A 24734-nucleotide genomic window follows, 5' to 3' on the forward strand; every position below is an offset into this window, starting at 1 on the left:
GTTTTGTGTATTGGTTCATTGCCCTGTCGTGGTTCTAGCTAGTCTAGTCACTCAGCGCTCTTATTTCTATTTGTCTCTTTGGTTCTGACCCGGCTTGTATTATTCTACCCTGCTTACCTCTATTACCATTTTGACCCGGCTTGTCTCTCGTTTACCTGCTCTCTCGTTCCCTCGACCTCGGCTTGTCTCTAGACCATTCTTTGCTTACTCCTTACGTTAGTCCGGCCATTCTAAGGTCCGGTATACGTAACTTCTCCTGATTGTACTCTGCGTGTTGGATCCCTGTCCCGATCCTGACATTACGACAGGGCCAATGGATCCTGCAGGTACAAACACTCAGGTCGGTTCTCCTGACTCTAGATTTGAGGCCATGGATCATAGAATGGACCAGATGGCTCTAGCGTTGCAAGCCTTACTATCTCGTTCTAGTAACCAATCAGAAGAGATGCGTACTGCATCCATCTCTCCTGTAAGTTCAGGCCTAGAGGTAGCCACAGTAGGTGCTTCATCCCGTATAACTCCCCCTGTACGTTATGATGGCTCTCCGGATATGTGTCAAGGTTTTTTAAACCAGATAGGTATTCATTTCGAATTACAACCCCGCTCCTACCCTACAGATAGGGCGAAGGTTGGATTCATAATCACACTACTCATTGATAAAGCTTTGAGATGGGCTAATCCTTTGTGGGAGAATGATAATCCGTTAGTCTATAATTATAACGCCTTTGTCACTGCTTTTAGAAGGACTTTTGATCCTCCAGGTAGAAAGGTTAATGCTGCTAGACTACTGTTACGTCTTAGACAACATAACCAAGCCCTTGTTGATTATGCCTTAGAGTTCAGATCCTTGGCAGCAGAAGTCAAGTGGAATGAACAGGCTTATATGGACGTATTTCTAAACGGACTATCAGACGAAATTCTAGATGAGGTTGCCACAAGAGAGTTTCCTGAAAATTTGGAGGATTTAATTTCTTTTATTTCTCGAATTGATGAACGTTTAAGACAGAGACAGAACACTCGAGATAGAACCCGTAGACCTTCCTTTAGACTAGCTCCCTCATTCCAAAGTCCTGAATCTACAACTTTAGCGCTTCCAGAACCTATGCAGATAGGCAATACTCGTCTCTCAGAAGAGGAGAGACAGTACAGGAGAAAGGAGGGGTTGTGCATGTATTGTGGAGCAAGAGGTCACCTACGCCTAAACTGTCCTAACCGCCCGGGAAACGCTCGCACCTAAGTTCCTCTAGAGGACAGGCCTTGGGTGTTTCTATCTTGTCCTCTATACATGACTATAAAGATCATAGGCTTCTACTACCTGTTTCTTTAGCTTGGGAGAAGGGAGTATTAAATACTATGGCGTTGATAGATTCCGGAGCTGCTGAAAGCTTTATTGACCAAGTCTTGTCACTAAACACTCTATCCCATCCCAGCTAAGGGATACACCCTTGGCCGTTGAGGCCATAGATGGTAGACCATTATCTGAACCTGTTATTTTTCATGAGACCATACCTGTTAACTTAACTGTTGGTATCTTACACGAGGAAGGTATATCTTTTATGCTTATTTCATCTCCTTCTGTTCCAATAGTTTTGGGGTATCCTTGGCTTAAGAAACATAACCCCATTATCGATTGGGAATTGGGTGAAATAGTCTCTTGGGGTCAAGGTTGCCAAAGCAGGTGCTTACAGAAGGGCTCACCGGTTTGCGTAGCTGACACACTGGTTAATTCTACCCAATCTACAGACTTACAAATACCACCCCTATACCTGGATTTAAAGGCAGTCTTTGACAAGAAGAATGCTGACACTCTACCTTCACACAGGTCCTTTGACTGCAAGATCAGACTCTTGCCCGGTACCATGCCTCCGAGGAGCACGGTATATCCTTTATCTACTAAGGAGAACCTAGTCTTAGAGGAGTATATTCGTGAGAACCTGGACAAGGGATTCATTAGGAGATCCTCCTCCCCTGCCGGGGCCGGGTTCTTTTTTGTGAATAAGAAAGATGGTACATTAAGGCCTTGTATTGATTATCGGGGATTGAATAAAATAACTATTAGAAATGCCTACCCGATTCCTTTGATTACTGAGCTCTTTGATCGTTTAAAAGGCTCCAAAATTTTCACCAAGTTAGATCTCAGAGGGGCGTATAACTTGGTGAGAATTCAACAGGGAGACGAATGGAAAACAGCTTTCAATACCCGTTACGGGCACTATGAGTACACGGTAATGCCTTTTGGTCTCTGTAATGCACCAGCAGTATTTCAGGACTTGATTAATGAAGTTCTTAGGGAATTTCAACATGATTGCGTTATTGTATATCTGGATGATATACTTATACACTCTAGTGAGATTGAGACTCACCACAGACAAGTCAGAAGGGTATTGCGCAAACTTCTACAACATGGATTGTACTGCAAATTGGAGAAATGTAGTTTTGACCAGTCTCAGATAAACTTTATTGGGTACGTTATTTCTGGGGACGGGTTTAAGATGGATCCGGTTAAACTCCAGTCTATTTTAGATTGGCCATTGCCCAGGGGACTCAAGGCCATTCAGAGGTTTATTGGATTCTCCAATTATTATAGGCACTTCATTAAAGGATACTCGTCTATTATTGCGCCTATTACCAATATGACTAGACAGGGGGCTGACACTAAGACTTGGTCTACTGAAGCTCTCGTTGCTTTCAAAACACTCAAGGATCTTTTTGCTTCAGCACCGATTTTAGTTCATCCTGATACGTCTTTGCCTTTTCTACTCGAGGTAGACGCCTCGGAGACAGGTATAGGTGCTATCTTGTCTCAAAGATTAGATGTGGATAAACCGTTACATCCATGTGGTTTTTTTTCCAAGAAATTGTCTGGGCCTGAAAGCAGATATGACATTGGTGACAGGGAACTATTAGCGGTTATTATGGCTTTAAAGGAGTGGAGACATTTATTGGAAGGGACCTTGCACCCTGTTACTATTTTGACAGATCACAAGAACTTGTCCTATATTGGGGAAGCCAAGCGCTTGTCCGCCAGGCAAGCTCGTTGGTCCTTATTCCTTACTCATTTCAATTATGTGCTCACTTATAGACCCGGTTCTAAGAACTCTAAGGCCGATGCTTTGTCTCGCCAACATGAACCCTCTACTATATCTGATGCGGTTTTGTCCTCTGTAGTTCCCAAGTGCAATATTATCGCCAACACGAATCTCAGGATACACTCCCCGTTGCTTGCCGAGATCATGAAGGTACAGCATCTGGCTCCCAGACAGGCTCCCGGGGCACGGCACTTCGTTCCTCCTGAACTCCAACTGGAACTGTTGCAGTGCTTTCACAACAGCAAGGTGGCTGGGCATCCTGGCATACGCAAGACGTGTTCCTTGATTTCTAAAGATTTCTGGTGGCCTTCATTACGTAAGGATATTAAGGATTTCGTCGGGGCATGTGAGGTCTGTATGAAGACTAAGCAACCTCATACGCTTCCTTGTGGGCTCTTGCACCCCTTGGAAATTCCCGAGAGACCATGGTCCTGTTTGGCTATGGATTTCATTGTCGATTTGCCTATTTCTAAAAGACAGACTGTTATTCTCACGGTGGTTGACAGGTTTACTAAGATGGCTCATTTCGTGCCCTTACCTAAACTTCCGTCTTCTCCCGAATTGGCTGAGATATTCGCGAGAGAGATTTTTCGTTTACATGGTATACCCTCCGAAATTGTCTCTGATAGAGGTTCCCAATTTGTTTCCCGTTTTTGGAAATCCTTTTGTTCTCAATTGGGTATCAAATTGAATTTCTCTTCTGCATATCATCCCCAGTCTAACGGAGCTGCTGAACGCACCAACCAAAAGATTGAACAATATTTGCGTTGTTTTGTTTCCGAACACCAGGACGATTGGGTCGGTCTGATTCCTTGGGCGGAGTTTGCACACAACAATCTCGTTTGCGATTCGACTCGTTCTAGCCCCTTTTTCATGAATTATGGCTTTCATCCTCCTATTCTTCCCTCGGTTTCCCCTTCCCAAGGGGTACCGTCGGTTGATGTCCATGTTGCCAATTTGACGAAGTTGTGGGATCAGACTCGACAAATTCTCCTTCATAATTCCACGTTGTTCAAACAACACGCAGACAAGCGTAGAAGGGCGGCTCCGGTTTTTGTTCCAGGGGATAGGGTATGGTTGAGTACCAGAAACATTCGCTTGAAGGTTCCCTCTATGAAATTTGCGCCTCGTTACATTGGTCCTTACAAGGTTCTGACTCGAATTAATCCTGTTGCGTATCGCCTTGCCCTTCCACCTGGCTTGCGCATTCCTAACTCCTTTCATGTTTCCTTGTTGAAGCCTCTAGTTTGTAACAGGTTTTCCTCCGCTGCACCCTCCCCTCGCTCTGTTCAGGTTGAGGGCCAGGATGAGTATGAGATCAACTCCATCCTCGATTCTCGAATTTCTCGGGGGAGGTTACAATATCTTGTGGACTGGAAAGGATATGGTCCTGAGGAGAGGTCTTGGGTGGTCCAGGAGGAGGTGCATGCTCCTCGCCTCCGCAGGGCTTTTCATTCCCGGTTTCCGTCTCGTCCCGGTTCCTTCCGCCCGGTGGGCGTTTCTGAGAGGGGGGGTACTGTCAGGGTACCTGTTGTCTCTACCTCAGAGGAGGTGAGACACTTAGAATTCCGCCCTCTCAGAGGGGCTGACTCACTCGTTCCTCGCAGTCCTCTCGGCCGTTTACACGCCGGACGCCTCTGATCCGCCTCCTTTTATGACGAGGCTCTTGTAGCCGACGTCATGACGACTATCCGTTCCGACCTGTCAATCAAGTCCTGAGCACGAATCAGGACTCGTCGGGGGCGTGATCATCTATTTAGAACCAGGGTATAAAATAAGGTTTTGTGTATTGGTTCATTGCCCTGTCGTGGTTCTAGCTAGTCTAGTCACTCAGCGCTCTTATTTCTATTTGTCTCTTTGGTTCTGACCCGGCTTGTATTATTCTACCCTGCTTACCTCTATTACCATTTTGACCCGGCTTGTCTCTCGTTTACCTGCTCTCTCGTTCCCTCGACCTTGGCTTGTCTCTAGACCATTCTTTGCTTACTCCTTACGTTAGTCCGGCAATTCTAAGGTCCGGTATACGTAACTTCTCCTGTTTGTACTCTGCGTGTTGGATCCCTGTCCCGATCCTGACACTCTGGTAGTGGGACGTTTTGGTATGTTCCGTGCCTTCCTCCGTCTCTTCATTATGATCAGCCTCTCGGCGCCACTGAGTGGTGCAGGTTGTGGTGAGTTTCTCCCAGAATTGCATCCAAAAGCGATCAAATGCCCTTGTTATGTTGTCCTCGTGGGGGGCCCATGGCTCTGGGTTACGTGCGGCGGACATCTGTGCAGCTAGCATACCGGTTTGTGGGTTCAGTCGCTTGGTGCTATTTTGCACTTGTTCGTGTCCTGTCACTTTGTGGGGGCCGGGATAACCCCCACCGGCCCATAGGGGGGGAAGCGTGGCCAAGACCGTCGTCGATTTGTAGGTGAGGTGGGAGATCGGCCGCGTCATCTGCCTCAGTGTGGTCAGCAGGCCGCAATGACTGTCAGGGCCCATAAAGCTCTTAGCTGGGTGGTAAAAATTGGTGCCCAGCCACTCCCGTGCCTTCAGGGATCGGGTGCAGCCAGTACTTTATAGCAGGTAGCAAGTTTTGGGCCAATTTCTTTCTATTTCCCGAGGAGCTCCTTCAACATGCGTCCTGCTCGCTCGGTAGTCATGCCCTGCCTGGCAAATTTAACTTTTAATATCCACGAAGTAAAAACCATCCATGAAGTACAAAATGTAAATCTAAATACAATATTAATAACAAAAATCCACCTAAGGATAAATATATCAGAGAAATCATATATATATATATATATATATATATATATCCTCCACTTGTCACCATAAAGGATATAAGGAGGTCATATCACAATATCAATTATCTTCTAAAATGGAGGTAAGGAACAATATAAGTTTAGAAAACCGAGTGAAAATTGGTATTCAAAAATTCTGGCCCTAACGGAGGACACACATCTCAAACCAATACTTGATCATACAGTTGAAATCACTGCATGCAGGGGTAAGAACTTAGGAGACCTCTTGGTCCCCAGTCATTACCAACCCAGCGTCCTAATATACATACCAGACTGAACACCCCCATCATGGGTTCCTTCAAGTGTGGGCGCTGTGTCGCCTGCAAATTTATCAAACGCGACTCAAAAAAAGTTACTGACAGTGAAGGTAAACAGTGTCTGGTCTATTTACTCACATGTGAGTGTAATTCTAAATATGTAGGAAAAACATTCTGACCTTTTAAGGAAAGGATATAAGAACATGTCAGGTCCCCCAAACTTACCATAGAGACACCCATTGCTCGCCACCTGCAGAAACATCATTCAGGCGATTCAAAAAGCCTTCGATTCTGTGGGCTGGAATTGGTTAGATGCGACAAAAGAAGGGGTGACTATGATGGATTCTTGAGACAACGCGAAAGTTTTTGGATATATCAACTGAAAACTCTCCAACCTAAGGGTTTGAATGAAGGGTTTTCCTTCGCACCGTTCATTTAATCCACTAGCTGATCATCCAGCTACACACTAGGTAGGAGATGCCCAAGAGATAAATTGGTTTGACTTAATACCTAAACCAATGATACTTCACATTTACATGGGTTGCCTTGGAGGATTAAATATTAATGTATATAGCCCAACCAATATATGCCATCTCTTTGTTACCCTAAGGATTACACTTTTCTGTATATACTTAATTTTTCCCTTTAATCAGGGACTATTAAGCCCCTAGATAAGGGGTTCTTGGAACAATTGGTGGCCCATTATATCAGGCATCATAGCATTCTATTATTTGAACAACTAAATATTACCACTCTGAACGAATTACATATAGGATACTTCCTCTTGGAACCTATAAATACTGTATTAGCTATCAACTTTTTTTGGGGGGTGGATTGTTAAAAATAATTGCCTAATTAATATTAAAATATTGAAAATCCTCCAATCCCTGTACTAATTTTGTTTCCTGCCTCTGTATTTTTTCTAGTTTCATAAGATCTTTCTTTTGAAACATTGCATTCCATTTCTTTCTTTTTAAATATTGCATTCATATAGTTACATAGTTACATAGTTATATAGCTGAAAAGAGACTTGCGTCCATCAAGTTCAGCCTTCCTCACATTTGTTTTTTTGCTGTTGATCCAAAAGAAGGCAAAAAAAAAAAAAAACAATTTGAAGCACAATTTTGCAACAAGTTAGGAAAAAAAATCCTTCTTGACCCTAGAATGGCAGTCAGATGTATCCTTGTATCAAGCAGTTATTACCCTACATTGAAAGATTATATCCTTGAATAATCTGTTTTTGCGAGTATGCATCTAGTAGAGTTTGAACATCTGTATGGACTCTGATAAAACCACTTCTTCAGGCAGAGAATTCCACATCCTGATTGTTCTTACAGTAAAAAAAACCTTTCCTTTGCCTTAGACGAAATCTTCTTTCTTCCAGTCTAAACGCATGGCCTCATGTCCTATGTAAAGTCCGGTTTGTGAATAGATTTCCACACAATGGTTTGTATTGGCCACAAATATATTTGTATAATGTTATCATATCCCCTCTCAGGCGACATTTTCCTAAACTAAATGGGTTTAAATTTGTTAACCTTTCTTCATAGCTGATATGTTCCATTCCTTTTATTAATTTTCAGGCAGGATCTTTTGAAAATAATTTATTTTATGCAGTGAATTATTTGTTTTATACATTACTATGCCTTAGTGTGCATTGCAACTGACAAATAATATTGCATTTTGCCACCAAGTCTTTTATCTACAGCAGTTTTTTCTCATTTATTGTTTTCATTAACTGATTACCATTTAGTGTATATAATGCTTGTGCATTCCTCATCCCAAAATGCCTAACTTTAAATTTTTCCACACTAAATCTCCCTATTAACTGCCTTGTCCTTGAATGTAGTTAAATCCCTCTGCTGCAAAGTAATATCCTGCTCACACTGTATTACATTTCCTAATGAGTTGTCATTCGCAAACAGTGACACATGACTTTCAATGCCATTTCAAGACCATTAAATAAATAATAATATTAAATAAACAGTTTAAATAGAGTAAATTAGGAACAAACGTGAGGTAAGCTGCCACTTTTGTCACATTTGAAAATTATTTATTAAAAACTACATACTATACTCTTTAAGACAATGTGCAATTCAAGAAAAACATTTTTACATCTAAAATAAATTAGTGTTCCATTTGCACAGTAACCTTTTCTGGGAAACCATATCAAATGCCTTAACAAAATCCAAGATTACATTCACTTCAAAACTTTGATCTATACGTCTACTGATGTCTTCATAAAACACTAAATAAAATAAACTAAGATAGTCTGACATGATCTGTCTATAATAATGAATATCTACGTTTTACAGTATGGAAAATATGCTGTCAGGTAGCCAAAGTTGACAGTATAATTGATGAAGGGTAGATTGCATTTTAGCTCTGTACAATATGTTTGGTGATTGCTATTAGTGGTAGTTAGATGTTTAATAGGTAAAGAGACAACTATGTGATTACAATTTTATCAGTTGTGCTTCAGATGTTAAATCATTTTATGTATTTTCCTTGTTATTCTTATTTTTGCAAAAGTGTACCTCATTCATGGATGTGTAAGTGAAATAATTTCTATTACACAAGCTGAAATTAGCCAATATTTTGCAGTGAATATCATTAAATAATGCTGTAAAAGCAATATTTCTAGTGTGTTTATGAGGATAGCACTAGTTCATTGGCACCAATGAAAAACATATGTAAGGGTAGGTGAATGTTTCATTTTGGGGGTGGGTGGCTATGGAAACTCTAGCCAAATAACTATTTGGGACAAGAGAACTATTAAGGCAAGGATGTGGGAGTTGGTTAGTTTTTTATTAGTACCACAGGTATTTCAAATCTTTTATCCCTGTGGGTATAATGACCAGAGACAAAGCAACCTCTTGTCACAGTTCTCGCAGTGACATCCAGACGTGGTCACTACAGAAGTGCCCAACAGGAGATTTGAACTGTGGTCCTTCTGTACTGTGGTCCTGCAGTTTTGCCTCAGAGCCACTCTCCAGTCCTTACTTCAGCCTGATGTTTATTCCTGCCTTACCTCTAGCACTGCAGGCTGGACGTTACCTGTGGCTGCTTCTTTCAATCTCAGCCCACCTAAAGCAGATGCCTAATTAGACAGGTATAAGACACTGCCTCTGCCTGAGGGCAGGGTCAGTTCATTGACTCTGGTTCCTTCCTGTGTTAGTATTTATGATTCCAGTGTTTTCCAGTTGGCTCCTGACCTTAGCTTTTTTTACCGTGTATCCTGACTTCTGGCATCCTCTGACTTTACATACATGAAAGAAGTAGGTGGAGTATAGTTGGTTCTCGGGTATAATATTATTCACTGTAAAAGACAAAAAAACATGGCCAAAGCCTAGGGCAATATTGTTTGATCTAATCAAATAGACAAGTTCAATACTCTTTTGGTATGGTACTCACAAAGATGGAGCCAATATGAGAGACTCACCACGTGTGCAGGTGGGGAGATTAGAAGGGACCCCACTCCCTTGTGTGTGATGTTATGGGAATATTGTTCCTCGTCCAATAATTCCACTAAGCGTAATTTCCAAATTAAGGAAATGCTTTATTGGTGCAAAACAAATATTAAAATAACAAAACAAAAAAGAAAAATTGATAAATGTATAAAATCCAATATCGATATATAAGCTTGCAAGACGCGTTTCGCCTGTTAGGCTGCTTCAGTTGCTTGTGGTTCTTCTTTGGTACTCAGTCATTCCTATATACCCCCTTTTGATTGTTAGTTGCGATCACCTGGTTGTGCCGATCAGTTCCGTCTCTTTCTGATGACGTGTGAACATGAAAAGCCGCGGTATTGTGACACAAAAGTTAAGGGTAGGGTATAAAACTAGGTTGCTAGAGCAGTATAAACTGTATGAAAATTGCAGGAGAGGTGTCAAGGTGAGGGGGCTAAACTAGTAACAGTTTAATTGATTTGCTTTCCTGAATAAGTGAGTTTTTAATGATTTTTCGAAGGAATAAAGACTGGGTGAACATCTAAGAGAAGGGAGTTCCACAGGAACGTTGCAGCCCTAGAGAAGTCTTGATGGCGAGAATCAGAGGTGGCAGTACAAACAGAGGATAGACGTAGGTCTTCGGCAGAGTGTACAGGCCTAGAGCAGCATTACCTAGAGATTTGTAAGCAAGAACCAGAATTTTAAATTGAGCACAATATCCTACGGGAAGCCAATGTAGGGACTGACAGATGGTATATAACACTAATATTCTAGCCTCTAAAGAATCTTAATTATTATTATTATTATTATAGGTATTTATAAAGCGCCAAATAACTCTGCAGCGCTTTACAATGGGTTGAAAGTGGGGTAATGTTACAATAAATTAGATAATTACACAATGACACGGGAACAATCGGTAGATGAGGACCCTGCTCAAACAAGTTTAGAGTCTAAAGGAGGTGGGGTACAAAGACACAATAGTCAAGGGTGACAGCCACCAAACAAGGTGGAAAAGTAGCAGAACTGGAGGTGAGAGTGGAATGTGGCTCGCTAGGAGAGCAAGAGACAGATAATCATTGCATATGCAACTGTAACCTTGCATTACTTAACAAAAGATTTTAACTAACATAAAAGATTTCAACTATGAATACGCCTACAGTTTCACTTGTTTGTGCAACTAAGTATAAACAGATCATCGAGGTTAGAAAACCTGAATTTCCCAGCATATAATACTGTATCTAAAAATTACCACTTTAGTAAAAGAAATCAAAACCAGCACAACATGTTAAGTTTGCCATCTAGTGCCCAAATATAAGAAAGCATGTATTGTTTCTTTATACATTCAGCAGACAGAGACATATATAATGCTAGTGCTGACCAGGGTAAATCTCTCTTGGTGGGATACTCAAATATGTCTATAAGAACTGCTTGTAAAAGCTAACAAACAGTAAACTCTCCAGAGCAGACAGCTGTGAGCTTATGTAAGGAATTGTGCTCAGGGCAGCCTTTGGCCTGTGAAACATATGGTATTGCCTGCAGAGTGCACAGCATTTAAATAGCTATTCAACTGAACCAGAGCCTGAATTCTGAATACTTATTTATAATGTGTAATGTATTTCAGTATGCTGACTTTTTAACTGCCATTATAAAGCAACAGTCAAATCAGAATGAGTATTTCTTGTTCATTCCCCATTTTGGTGCAAAATAAAAGAAAATACAAATGAAAAAGAATCCAGTTGATTATTGATCAACCACTTGACACCTAGGGGATTTAACCAAATATTAAACCTGAAAAATAGTGGCTATTAGTAATACTGAACTTTTTATTGGAAGTAGTTAAAACAGAGTATAACCTAAAAACCCAGTGTAAATCAGTTACTCCGTGGTAGAAGTCCTCAAATCCTACTACATCTCACATAAAAAATGTCTCAATAACACCAAGGCACTAGACACTAGACACCTTCCTCTCGGTATTACCTTCCTAACGGTCCCATGAGCAGGAAAGCAACATACCCCACATAAAGTAGAACCCACAGAACAGAACTAGCTTATTCCACGAATAGCCTCCCTCGGAGGACCCATGGTATATAGCAGGGGCGGACTGACCGGTCGGGCACTTCGGACATGGTCCGAGGGCCCGGCCGGGAGGGGGGCCCGCCATCAGGGGGCCCGGCCGCCCCTTTAAATGCTGCAGCCGCCTGAGCGCTCTCTTAAGAGCGCTCAGGCGGCTGCAGCTTCTTACCTCCCCTCCCCTGTAGCGTGGCCGAGCTGCTTTCCTGTCCGCGGTGCCCGGCCGGAGTGATAGGAAGGTGCACACTCAATGTGCACCTTCCTGTCAGTCCGGCCGGGTACAGGAAACAGAAACTCCTGTTCCGCGCGGAACAGGAGTTTCTGTTTCCTGTACCCGGCCGGACTGACAGGAAGGTGCACACTCAATGTGCACCTTCCTATCACTCCGGCCAGCACCGCGGACCGGAGTGCAGCTTGGCCACGATACAGGTGGGGGTAGGGGAGGGTAGGGGGGCAAAAAGAGAAGGGGAGGGGAGCAAAAAGAGAAGGGGAGGGGGGAAAAATGGGGAGGGGAGGGGGGGCAAAATGGGGAGGGGGGGCAAAAAGAGAAAGGGAGGGGGGGCAAAAAGAGAAGGGGAGGGGGGCAAAAAGAGAAGGGGAGGGGGGGCAAAAAGAGAAGGGGAGGGGGGGCAAAAAGAGGAGGGGGGGCAAAAAGAGAAGGGGAGGGGGGGCAAAAAGAGGAGGGGAGGGGGGGCAAAAAGAGGAGGGGAGGGGGGCAAAAAGAGAAAGGGAGGGGAGGGGGGGCAGGGAGGGGAGGGGGGGCAAGAAGGGGAGGGGAGGCGGGGGCAAAAAGAGAAGGGGAGGGGAGGGGGGCAAAAAGAGGAGGGAAGGGGGCAAAAAGAGAGAGAGAGGGGAGGGAGTAAAAAGAGAGGGGGGTAAGAAGAGAGAGAGGGGGGTAAGAAGAGAGGAGAGGGGGAGTAAGAAGGGGGTAAGAAGAGGGGGAGGAGGGAGTAAGAAGGGGGTAAGAAGAGGGGAAGGGGGGAGTAAGAAGAGGGGGGAGGGAAGAGTAAGAAGAGGGGAGGGGGTAAGAAGAGGGGGGAGGGGGGTAAGAAGAGAGGTGGCGGGAGTAAGAAGGGGGTAAGAAGAGGGGGAGGGGGGAGTGAGAAGAGGGGGAGGGGGAGTAAGAAGAGGGGGAGGGGGTAAGAAGAGGGGGGGTAAGAAGAGGGGGGAGTAAGAAGAGGGAGTAGTAAGAAGAGGTGGGAGTAAGAAGAGGGGGAGGGGGGTAAGAAGAGGGGTAGGGGGTTGTAAGAGGAGGGCAATTGCCCCCTCCCCTGTCCGCAGGCACCGTGCGGGCAGCCGGCAGGGGAGGGAGGAAGAGAGGACCCGGGAGCTCAGCCTGCAGCTCCTCTGGGTCCTTCTTGCACGAGCACAGATCGTTGCCGCGGTTACCACGACAACGTTACGGCTCTGGCGAAAGTAAACTAGCCCTGGAGCTACGGGCTAGAGTTCACTCTCAACACTGTGACCACCAGGGATTCCTGGTGGTTGCAGTGGTGAGAGTGAACTCTAGCCCCCTAAACACACTACCCCCACACACCATACACATTCACACACTGCCCCCCATACACACACACTGCCCCCACACACACCATACACATTTACACACATTGCCTCACACACACACACACACACACACACACACTGCCCACCCATACACACACAGCCCCCCATACTAACATTGCCACACACATACACAGCCCCCTCATACACACATTGCCCCACACACCCTACACATTCACACACTACACCCCCTCACACACACTACACCCCCTCACACACACTGAACCTTTCACACACACTGCACCCCTTACACATTGCACCACTGCTCCTATACCCTACAACAGCCTCATATCCCAGCAGACCCCAGGTAAGTTGTCAAACTGTTCTTAAACGGTGCCTCCTGGCACCATAACGACTACACAGAGCAGTAGTGGTTATTGTGCATGGATTATTTATTTAAATAATCTCCAAGTGCCCCAGTAGCCAGCAAGCCAGCCAGCCCACAGGCCAGTCAGCCAGCCCACAGGCCGGCCAGCCAGCCAGCCCACAGGCTGGCCAGTAGCCAGCCAGCCAGCCCACAGGCCACCAGTTAGGCTTACAGCCAGCAAGCCCACAGCCTGCCAACCGCAGCCAGCAAACCACAGCCTGCCAGCCAGCAAGCCACAGCCAGCAAGCCAACAGCCTGCTAGCCGCAGCCAGCAAGCCCACAGCCTGCCGGCAGTAGCCAGCAAGCCCACAGCCTGCCAGCAAGCCCACAGCCTGCCAGCCGCAGCCAGTAAGCCCACAGCCTTCCAGCAAGCCCACAGACTGCCAGCCAACAACAGTAATTAAGGTAAGAGGAGCCAACTTGGCCTAGGTATCAGCGAGCTATGTTGTGTTGCTATATTGTGAATAGGAACCAGAGTGTTGGAGAGACCCCCCTCCAGGCCCCATTAGACTCCATTGTAGTCTCTAATGGGACCTGGAGGAAATTCTTTCTAACAGACTCTCTAAAGGACACTGAGATAGCCTCTGCTAGAATACTCCCCCCTCCATGGCCCATTAACCCTCAATTGTAGTCTCTACTGGGGCCTGGAGGCGACTGTTTCCAGCAGGGACACTGAGATGGCCTCTGTTAGAAAGACCCCCTTCCAAGCCTATTAGACTCTATTGTAGTCTCTAATAGGGCCTGGAGGGGATTCTTTCTAACACACTCTCTAAAGGACACTGAGATAGCCTCTGCTAGAAAGACCCCCCTCCATGGCCCATTAGCCCTCAATTGTAGTCTCTACTGGGGCCTTGAAGGGATTATTGCACTTTTGTTGCTTGTGTCTAAAGATTGTGTAGGGTGTGGCTGGAGGCGGTGCATGGAGGCGGGACATGGGTGGCGCTTGCTGCGGAGTATGGGTGGGGCCTGTAAGGGGGCCCTTGATTTATTTTGCCGCCCCTGGTATATAGACCAGGCCCGAACCACCTCATGTGAAGCGGGTCATACTATTAGAAGACCTAGCCAATCACTGAACGCGGCCAAAACGCTGAGTATCCACTTAATTTAAATCCCCACGGAACAAAGGGTGAACCTACAGCTCAGGGGCAACGTAATAAAAATCTAAAAAAAAATCTAAAAAGCCCCGTCTGATGACCACTCTCTGACCATATTAAGCTTACTTAACCGAGAGAGTAATCTACCAACACGGGAGACACATCCACTGACAATCCTCCTATTACCAGAGACCCTCTGCTGTAACTGCTATATAGCCTAGCTCTCGTTTTACACCTTGTTTATATTTGTGTAGTTCACTAGCGTTAACCACTAGAATTTCTTTAAACAAAATATTGTGCTGTTATCATATGCAATGCTGTTGCCTTACACTATTGTCATTATTGTATCTGTCCATGCTGTCGTGGCTGTGCAGGATCTTTTGTTACAACATGCACAACAAAAATGAATACAAAAAAAAAATGTCTCAATAAACAGTTAATCTCCCATCTCACTATGTATCAGGTTCTTTATAATGGAGTTCATGAGTGGAGTGTAATACAACAGAAGAAGGCCGCCACCAATACCAATAGGTTACGTGCCTATAGCCTTAGAAAAACTTCAAAATTCAAAGAGGGAGGAGAGAAAAAGTACAGAAACCATCTGTTTCCTAAGTTGTGTTAACTGATCATATGTTACTGTCTCAGACTAAACCAGGGGTCAGCCACCTATGGAACATGTGGCATGAATGGCACTCAACTTGCGGTTGCAGGCCTATCAGAGTCCCAGTGGGACTTCAGATATCTGCTAGTGCATACCAAGTGGTGATTGTGGGTGGTGAGGAGCAATCCTCAATTTACACATTGCAACACTTAGAGTAACTGATCTCAGATCACTTCCTCCCAGCACTTGTGAGTGGGAATCCACACTGGAGTAGAGCAGCCCAGAGCAGCTATAGCAGCTCCTGCTCTTAACCTGTATCTGGCCAGCCTGATCCCCACTGGACCCCAGAGAAATCACCTACACTGCTAGATATACACAGAGCTGCAGAATAAGCCTCACCCCTTAAACAAATATTGCAAACAGCCCACAAACAAACACACACACACAGTCCCCACAAACACAACACCACTAACAATCCACATACATGCCCACAAGCAGTTTCACATGCAATACCACAAGCAGCCCCAGACATACACACACCACCAAACACAATGTGATATATATAATCCACACAATTCCATAATCAGCCCCCATAGAAAGTACACATTCATAGGTATCAAAAACATACCACAAACTGCTCCAGAACACATACAAAGTAACTGCCCACATGCGCACAAATACAACACTGCAAAGCAACCCATAAATAACACAAGCAGAATACGGCAATATACACTTCTCAATTTTAAAAAAATCTGACCGGCACACCAAGGGACTTCAAGATCTTTTTTTGGCACAGTACTACTAAAATGTTACCTACCCGTGGACTAAATGTTTGCCATCTGGTGAACAAAATAGAAACATAAGTAGGAAAGTCTTCTCGCACATAATGCACGCTTCTCCCGCAACTCGTGCTCGTCAGGATGTACCTCAGATTAAAACCCACTCAAATGTATGCCATTTATCTGTTTGCTTTGCATACATAACACACCTCCTTTCAAGATGATTAGGATATATCACATACTCTGACAAAAATAATTTTTTTTTTTTTCATTCTCTTTTTATTTTGATTTCATCACCATAATTTCATTATACAAAAAAGTGTTTAAAAATTCATATTCATACACATAAGGACTTAGACAAAACACAAAACAGCCCACCCCCCCCCCCCCCCCCCACGAGAGCTCCACATACTTTCAACTTATACTTCTTTTTTCAAATGGTATCAATATTACATTTGTAGTAATTTTTTTTTCCCAATTTGCCCATAGGCTCAAATTATCATTCAGAAACTTACAGTGATCCTTCTCCATTTTAATTTGATAAATCAACTGTATTGTTATTAATTTGATGTTAAATGCGGTATCTCCCTTCCAGTTCCTTGCTATTATTATTTTACAGGCTGTTAAACAATGAATAATTAAAAATTGATTTATTTTATTTTATTTTGGCCATTGATAGTGTAATAGCATTGTTTCAGGTTTTAGAAATATTTTTACACCACACAGTGTATGGATGATAAATTGAGCCCACTGCCATACAACAATCACTTGTTTACATGACCACCACATGTGGATATAATTTCCTTTTTCCTCTCTACACTTCCAACACTTTGTGTCCATGGATGTATCAAATTTAGCTATTTTAGTTGGAGTCATATACCATTGATAGGCCAACTTAAAGTGTGTTTCTATCAATATAAAGGAATGGACATATTTATTGATTTTTTTGTAGAATAGCTATCCATTCATCTAATTCTATATTTATTTTTAATTCGATGTTCCATTTTTTTTTTTTTCAATTTGTATTTTATTGAAAGTTTTATGAATGGGATAGGGATACAGAAAGCAAGAAGGGATTGGGGAGGGTAGGGAGACAAAGTTTCACATAGGTTTACATAGCAGTGCAAATGTTTCACATATCATATAACAACAGTTCACTTCTCCAGTGCATTTAAGTATATACATATCACTAATCATTCTTAATATTCTTCCAAACATAGTGTGTTGAACTATGAAAGCAGCCCGCAAGGGCCCCTTTTGATCCAGACATGTTGTGGGGGGTTGAAACCATAACTATGGGACCTAGTGGGTATTGACCAAACGGTTAGTGAGTAAATGACCTGGTTTCTCTTAATGGTCATGACTGATTCTTCCACCTTAATCCCACTGTATGCGTGCGTCATTCGCTTCTAGTTCAAGAATACCTGTGCCTTAGTATCTCTGGGTGAGAATGGAAGCCGCTATCAATGGCAGGCGTTAATAGTGCGAGGTACTGTAAGTCCTAATACATCGTATGGGTAATCTATGATCTCGGAGTGATCCACCTGTGCCAGTTATGATGGGCAGTTGTTATTTGTTTTTGCGTAGAGGCTGCCAGCATTTCATATTTAAGATATTGTTTAATCTTTCCTTCCAGTAAAATGGAAGCGGGGCATATTGTTTGCTTCCAGTGTAAGGCTATAAGATTACGTGTCGCCAGTATCATTATAATCACCAGATGTTTGTCCAGTTGGTTTATGGGGGTGGGTATTAGGAGCATGAGGCCCAATCGGAGCGATAAGGCCAGGATTGTTATACCCATGCTGACCCATAATCTGTGAGTGTCTTCCCATAGCGGCTTTATGAGGTGGCATCCCCACCATATATGAGTCATTGTACCTGCACTCATCCCACATCTCCAACAATTGCTCGATGTGAGTGGAAATATCTTGTGTAGTTTGTCAGGTGTATAGTACCATCTATATATCAATTTTTTGTGTGCCTCTATATGTGAATAGCAAGTGGACACCCCTTTCAGAGCCGTCAGTGATTCGAACCACTGTTCATCCGAAAGTGCTAACTTGCTCTCTTTTTCCCATTGGGCCTTATACGAAAAGTTGTGTGAGGATGTACCCGCTTCTAACACTGCATAACATAAAGATAGGGTTTTTTGTCTGGTCGGTGCAGAATGGCATCTATCATACAACTTATATCTGTCGGTGTCAATGTCTTGCCCTGTGTTTGTGGGTGGCGTCACTTTGTCTATAATGATGCTTTTAAGTTGGAGGTAGGGAAATATATGCGAAGGTGGTAACTTAAATGATTTTTGTAATTCCGGGAAAGGCATAATCTTCCCTTGGTGACATATGTCTCTGATGCACCTAACTCCACTCTCTTTCCACCCACTTAGGGATAACCATGGAGAAATCGACTGTAAAGCGGTGATAGGTGCCCATGGAGAGAACAGTTTGTCAGGTCTTCGTGAATGGTGGAGAGTGTCCCATATTTGAATAGCATAACGAGTCAACGGTAGGAGTGTGTGCTGAACACCTCTCAGGTGTTTCGGCGTCCATATGGATTCTACCACCGACCCTTTAGGGCCGTGCTTGTTCTCAATGTCTACCCATTGTAACGTCCCTGGTGGGGCGTGTAATTTAACCACATTTTCTAGTATTGCTGCTCTGTGATACTGTAGTATATTGGGGAACCCCAAGCCTCCCTTTCTGGTTGGAGTATATAGCAATGTTACGGGAAATCTAGGTTTTTTGGCGTTCCATATAAAGGATGTTAATAATTTCTGTATATGTTTGCATAAGGTGGTGGAGAAAGGTAGTGGTAACATACGGAAGATATACAGTATTTTTGGGAGTACCATCATCTTAACAGTATTGATCTTGCCGAGCCATGACAACATGACATCTTTCCACTTGTGCAGGATTTGTTTACACATTTGTGGCAAAGGGGCAAGATTGAGTGTAGAGATTTGCCTATGTGTGGCTGCTATCTTTATGCCTAAATAGGTGAGGTGTGATTGTCTCCAATCGAAGGAGAATACAGTTTTCAATTTAGCTACTACGGAAGAGGGTAGACGGATCGGCAGGGCTTGTGTTTTTGATTGATTCAATTTGTAGTATGACACTTTGCTATATTCTCCCAGTGTTTCGATAAGAGCAGGTAGGGACCGTTCAGGTTGGGATAAGGTGACCAGGATATCATCCGCAAACATTGAAAGTTTGTAGTCGGAGGATTCAGTTTTAATTCCTGTTATATCCGGGAGAGTCCTAATCATATACGCTAGGGGCTCGAGAGAAAGAACGAAAAGTAGGGGTGAGAGTGGACAGCCTTGACGCGTCCCATTTGTGATAGGGAACGGGCTAGAGACAAAACCTGCATTTGTGACCTTGGTGGTAGGTTGTGTGTATAGGGCCATTATGCCAGTAATGTATGGGGCTGGGAAGCCAAATTTGATGAGTACCCGTTCCATGTACCCCCAGTGCAGCCTATCAAAAGCCTTTTCCGCGTCTAACGCCAGGAGAAGGCCTGTCCCGTTTTGAGATTCCATTAGTGATAATATGTTCAATATCTTTCTTGTGTTGTCCGAACCTTGCCTTTTGGAGACAAAGCCTGACTGATCGTTGTGAACAATTCGGGCGATGATGTTTTTAAGTCTATCCGCTAAGATCTTGGCATATCATTTAGTGTCACAATTCAGAAGGGATATCGGGCGAAAGTTCTGACAGTGCGTGGGTGGCTTGCCAGGTTTAGGCAGAGTGGAAATGTGGGCCTGCAACATGTCTGTAGGTAGCGTGCCGTTGCAGAAGCATTGGTTGAGTAGAGATGTGAGGTGGGGGGTCAGTATGTCTGAAAATGTCTGATAATACAGGTTTGTGAACCCGTCTGGTCCTGGTGATTTATGTTTGGGCAATCTACGTATTGTTTGTGCTACCTCTTCTTCCGTGAATGGTTGTGTTATCATAACTATTTCTTCCTGCGTTAGGGTGGGTAAATTGACCTTATCTAAGAATTGAGCAATATGTTCTGCAGGTGGAGTGTGTGTGGCGGGATCGTTTTTTAGATTATATAGCGAGCCGTAATATTTCGCAAACTCTTCCACTATGTCTTGAGGGTGCATTAGTTTCTTTTTTTCGGAGGAGACAATATATGCTACCCGCGAATTGGCCATACGTGCTTTGAGCTTGGAAGCTAAGAGGGAACCGGCTTTGTTCCCTTGGGCAAAGAATTTGTAGTTGTAATTGTGCAGTATATGATTCGTTTTGTCTAGTTCCATTTCTCTTAGTTGTGCTTGTGCTTCGGACAGTTGTGCAGAGTTGTGTGTCGTTGGGTGAAGCTTGTTCGTGTGAGTATGTGTGATTATCTGTTGGATTAGGTTGTTATAAGTGCGAAGTCTCGACTTTTTAGCGAAACTAGCTTGTTTAATGAATATTCCCCTAATGACAGCCTTATGGGCTTGCCATATCGTGGCTGCAGAGGTGTGTTCTACAGTGTTTCTCTGAAAATAGTCTGCGAGTTCGGTCTTTATTTGCGTGGTAAAGTCAGGGTCATGTAACAGAGATTCATTCAATCTCCATGAACCCCTGCCTTTGGTGGGGTACTGTGTAGTTAGTGTTAAAGAGATAGGTGCATGGTCTGACCATGTTATTAAACCTATTTTGGCAGATTGGATTTTGGGCACCAAGGATGAGTGAATCAAAAATCTGTCTATACGGGAGTAGGAGTTGTGTGCATGGGAGTGAAAAGTGAAATCTTTCTCTGAGGGGTGTAGTATCCTCCAGGCATCTAAAAAACAAGTGTTGTGGAGGCTTTGTTGGATAGCTCTTGTAGTGTTTGCACGTTCTTTGGTTGTGGCCTGTGATATACTTGAGGAGGAGGATGTGCCCAGTTGGTCATCTAAAATAAAGTTGGTGTCACCTCCTATCACTACATTGCCAAGAGTATGTAACTTGGCTAGGTTTAGAATTTTATCTAAATATGTTGCTTTATTCTCGTGTGGTCCGTATATGTTAATGAGGGTGTATGGTTCGTTATTAAGTATGCATTGTACTATGAGGAAACGTCCTTCTCTATCTCCGATTTTTTTCTGCAGTGAGAAGGGCACGTCCTTATTAATCAATATAGAAACTCCTCTTTTCTTCTTACTGTACCCAGAGTGATAGCCTATAGGGAATTGCTTGGATGTGAATTTGGGCAACTTGGATTTTAAAAAGTGGGTTTCTTGAAAGAAGGCCACTGTGGCTTTCATTTTTTTGGCTTCGCCAAGGGCTAGCCTTCGCTTATGCGGGGAATTTAACCCTTTTGCGTTAAGTGATATAATAGTCAGGGCCATGGCATAGCATTGGGTGTGATTGCATTTCTGTGATGCTTTTTGTCCTTGCGGCATGTTCAGAACCGTGGTGGAGGGAGTCATCCCTTATATGCCACCTATCGGGAGTGAAAGTCAGGTTGGAATGTTCAATCATGTGAAACAGAAGGGTTTGGGGGTAAGTTGGTACACAAGAGGGTAGGGGATGGGGGGGAAACCAGAGGGGAACTATGTACAGGGTGCCGGTCAGATAGCGAGTATCTGACAATAACCAGATTTGTGGTGGCTCCATGAAGCCAAAACCATGGGGGGAGGGTAACTGAGATGGTAGACACTAGTCTACCCGTGTCTAGGCAAAAAAGGAAACGTTTCTTGGGGAGGCTGTATGGGTACACACAAAAATTGAGGTCTCATAATAACCATTAACTGTTAGGGGAGGGTATCTACCAGACAATAAGTAAGTAAGCTACATTGGGTATCGACCTTAATAAAACGCTAGGCCCGCATTAGCCCTGTGATAATAACATCATATAAAGTCATACCATGTAAAATAACTAATCTCACTTGTCCTGTAGATGGAACATTATAGGGTGATCAAAAAGTCTCTAGATAGCTAGGAGTTCGATATCAGTTTTTGTCTTTTGCTGCGGTGACCCAGTCCTTCATGAGCTTCCTAGGTGACTTTGCGGGGTATCTCGTTCCCTCTGTCGCGCCTTGTTGGTGAACTTGTATATTCCAGTCCGAGAGAAGCTTGATCCCGTCGTTCAAATTATTTATGTGGTGCTCCGTTCCATTTTTTTTCACAATTATGCGTGTCGGGTAGCCCCATTTATATAAAATATCAGCATTTTGTAGAGCTTGCGTCAGTGGTCTCAATTCTTTACGCTTTGCTAAAGTTGCTGCAGATAAGTCAATGAATAGCTTGACTCCATCATATTCGGGTGGTATGTTATTTGCATTGCGTGCTGCTCGCATAATGGTTTCTTTTGAAGTGAAATAATGAACTCGTGTGAGTACATCTCTTGGGATGGCTGCGTCTAGGAATCTAGGCCTCGGCAAACGGTGTATGCGGTCAAGGCGGAGATCAGTCTCAGTGAGGCCTGGACATAAGGCTTTAAACAGACCCACAGCGTAGTCGTGCAATTCTGAGGGTTTAATTTCCTCTGCTATACCCCTGAGACGGATATTATTCCGTCTGTCGCGGTCCTCATGGTCCGCCACCTTAGCAGCTAACGCGTGCAGTCGGGAGTCTAGTGAGTCAAATACCTCCGTTAAGTTGTTGTGGGCCTCAATGATTTCTTCGGCCTTATCTTCCAGCGCAGCAGTGCGCTCTCCGATTTCTTTTATGTCTGCTCGTACATCTTTTGCCAGTTTGGCAAATTCAGCTTGCAAAGTGGTTTGTAAATTGAGTAACATCCTTTGCATGGCGTCTTCTGAAGCAGGAGCCATGTTTAAATTTGAGAAGGACGTGATATCGCTTCTATCAGAGCTTGCTGCAGGGGATATGGGGCCTTCGGCGCCATTTTGTGAGCGATTTCGAGGCGGCGTTAAGGAGGAGATCTGCAGTTCTGTCTGCTTCGTTTTCAATTTTTTTTGCCCCCGGTGAGACATGGTGGTTTCAGGCTAACCCCAGGGGTGTTTTTTCCACGGGTAGGTCAGTGGATTTTCTGCTATTCGCTGCGTTCCGTTATACCCTCGGAGGAGCTAACAGCTCACACGTCCGACTCCATGAGCTGCCAGGCCACGCCCCCCTCGATGTTCCATTTTTTAATCGCGCTGGTTAGGACTTAATCATTCATTGGGGCTAACATTCTGACACATCTAGAGAACAACTGCTTTGTTTTATTCTGGTATAAAATTGATTTTAAAATGTCATACGTCTTACCCTCTTTTACTAACTCAACTTTCTCCAAAAAATATTTTACTCTGAGGTAAGTATATATTCTTTAGCAGAGACCTTAAACTCCTCTATCAACGTTTTATAAGGTTTGATTTTACCCTCTTTGGTCAGATCTTTTAAAGTACTTATTCCTTTTTCCTTCCATAATTTTAGGGAAATATTATCCATATTTAATTCGATTATATCTAGATTTTTAAAATCAAATATTTTATTAACTGAATCGATTTTTTTTCCTTATTTTTTTCCAGATTGGAGTAATCTGTCCTAGGATGTATGATCTGGATAAATTGCATTTTTTTGTTATCCAGAGTAAGTCTAGAGGATCTCTTAATTGACTAGATTCTACTTATGCCCACCACCATACTTCCTCTTTATTTTGTTTTATCTGTCCAGCCATAACATGCATTATAATCCCAGCCTCATAATATTTTCTTATGTTTGGATATCCCAAGCCTCCCTTTTTTATTCCTCTTGATAGTACTTCATTTTTAATTCTGGGTTTTTTCCCTCGCCATACAAAATTAGAAAAAGAGTTGTTAATCATTGTTAACCATGCACTCGGGATTTCTAATGGGAGCATTCTAAACATATAAATCCATTTTGGCAAAACATATGATTTCAAAATATTTATTCTTCCTCCCCAAGATACTTCTAATTTTCTCCATTCTTTCAGATTCTTATTAGTTTCTTTTAGAAGATCCATGAAGTTTATTCTCACAATGTTTTCTACTTTTCTGCTAATTTTGATTCCTAAATATGGGAACGTTTTAGCTTTAATAAAATGATATGTTTCTTGATGAGAATCTATTTCTTGCTTCGACATATTGATATATATAGCAGTTGATTTTGTTTTATTTAATTTATAATTTGATACTGCACTGTACATTTCAATTTCTGTCATTGCATTTGATATTGATGTGGACGTATTACTTAAAAATAGAATAGTATCATCTGCATAAAGAGATATTTTCAGTTCTTTCTGGCTTGCTGTGAATCCCTTAATATTTTCGTTATTTCTTATTCTGTTAGCTAAAACCTCTATAGTTGATATAAACAGTAAAGGGGACAACGGGCAGCCTTGTCTGGTCCCGTTGTTCAATTTGAACCAGTCTGAGCATATGCCAGGGCCAATTGTTCTCGTTGTTGGGTCTTTGTATAAAGCTAAAATTGCATCAAGCAACCATCCCTGTATGCCTAGTTCTTCTAAAGTAATCTTCATAAAGTCCCAGCTGACCCTGTCAAAGGCTTTCTCAGCATCTAAAGACAGGATCAGCATGGGACTTTCTCTACGTTGTGATATATCTAGTGCATCTATCAAGCGTCTGATATTGTTGTTTGACATTCTATCTGAAACAAAACCTGTTTGATCAGGATGTATTAGTTGTTTCATAACTTCTTTTAGTCTGCTAGCTATAATCGCAGAAAATATCTTAATATCTACATTTATTAATGATATTGGACGATAGCTATGGACTTTAGTTG

This window comes from Pelobates fuscus, chromosome 2, assembly GCF_036172605.1.
Source record: "Pelobates fuscus isolate aPelFus1 chromosome 2, aPelFus1.pri, whole genome shotgun sequence".
Lineage (NCBI taxonomy): Eukaryota > Metazoa > Chordata > Amphibia > Anura > Pelobatidae > Pelobates > Pelobates fuscus.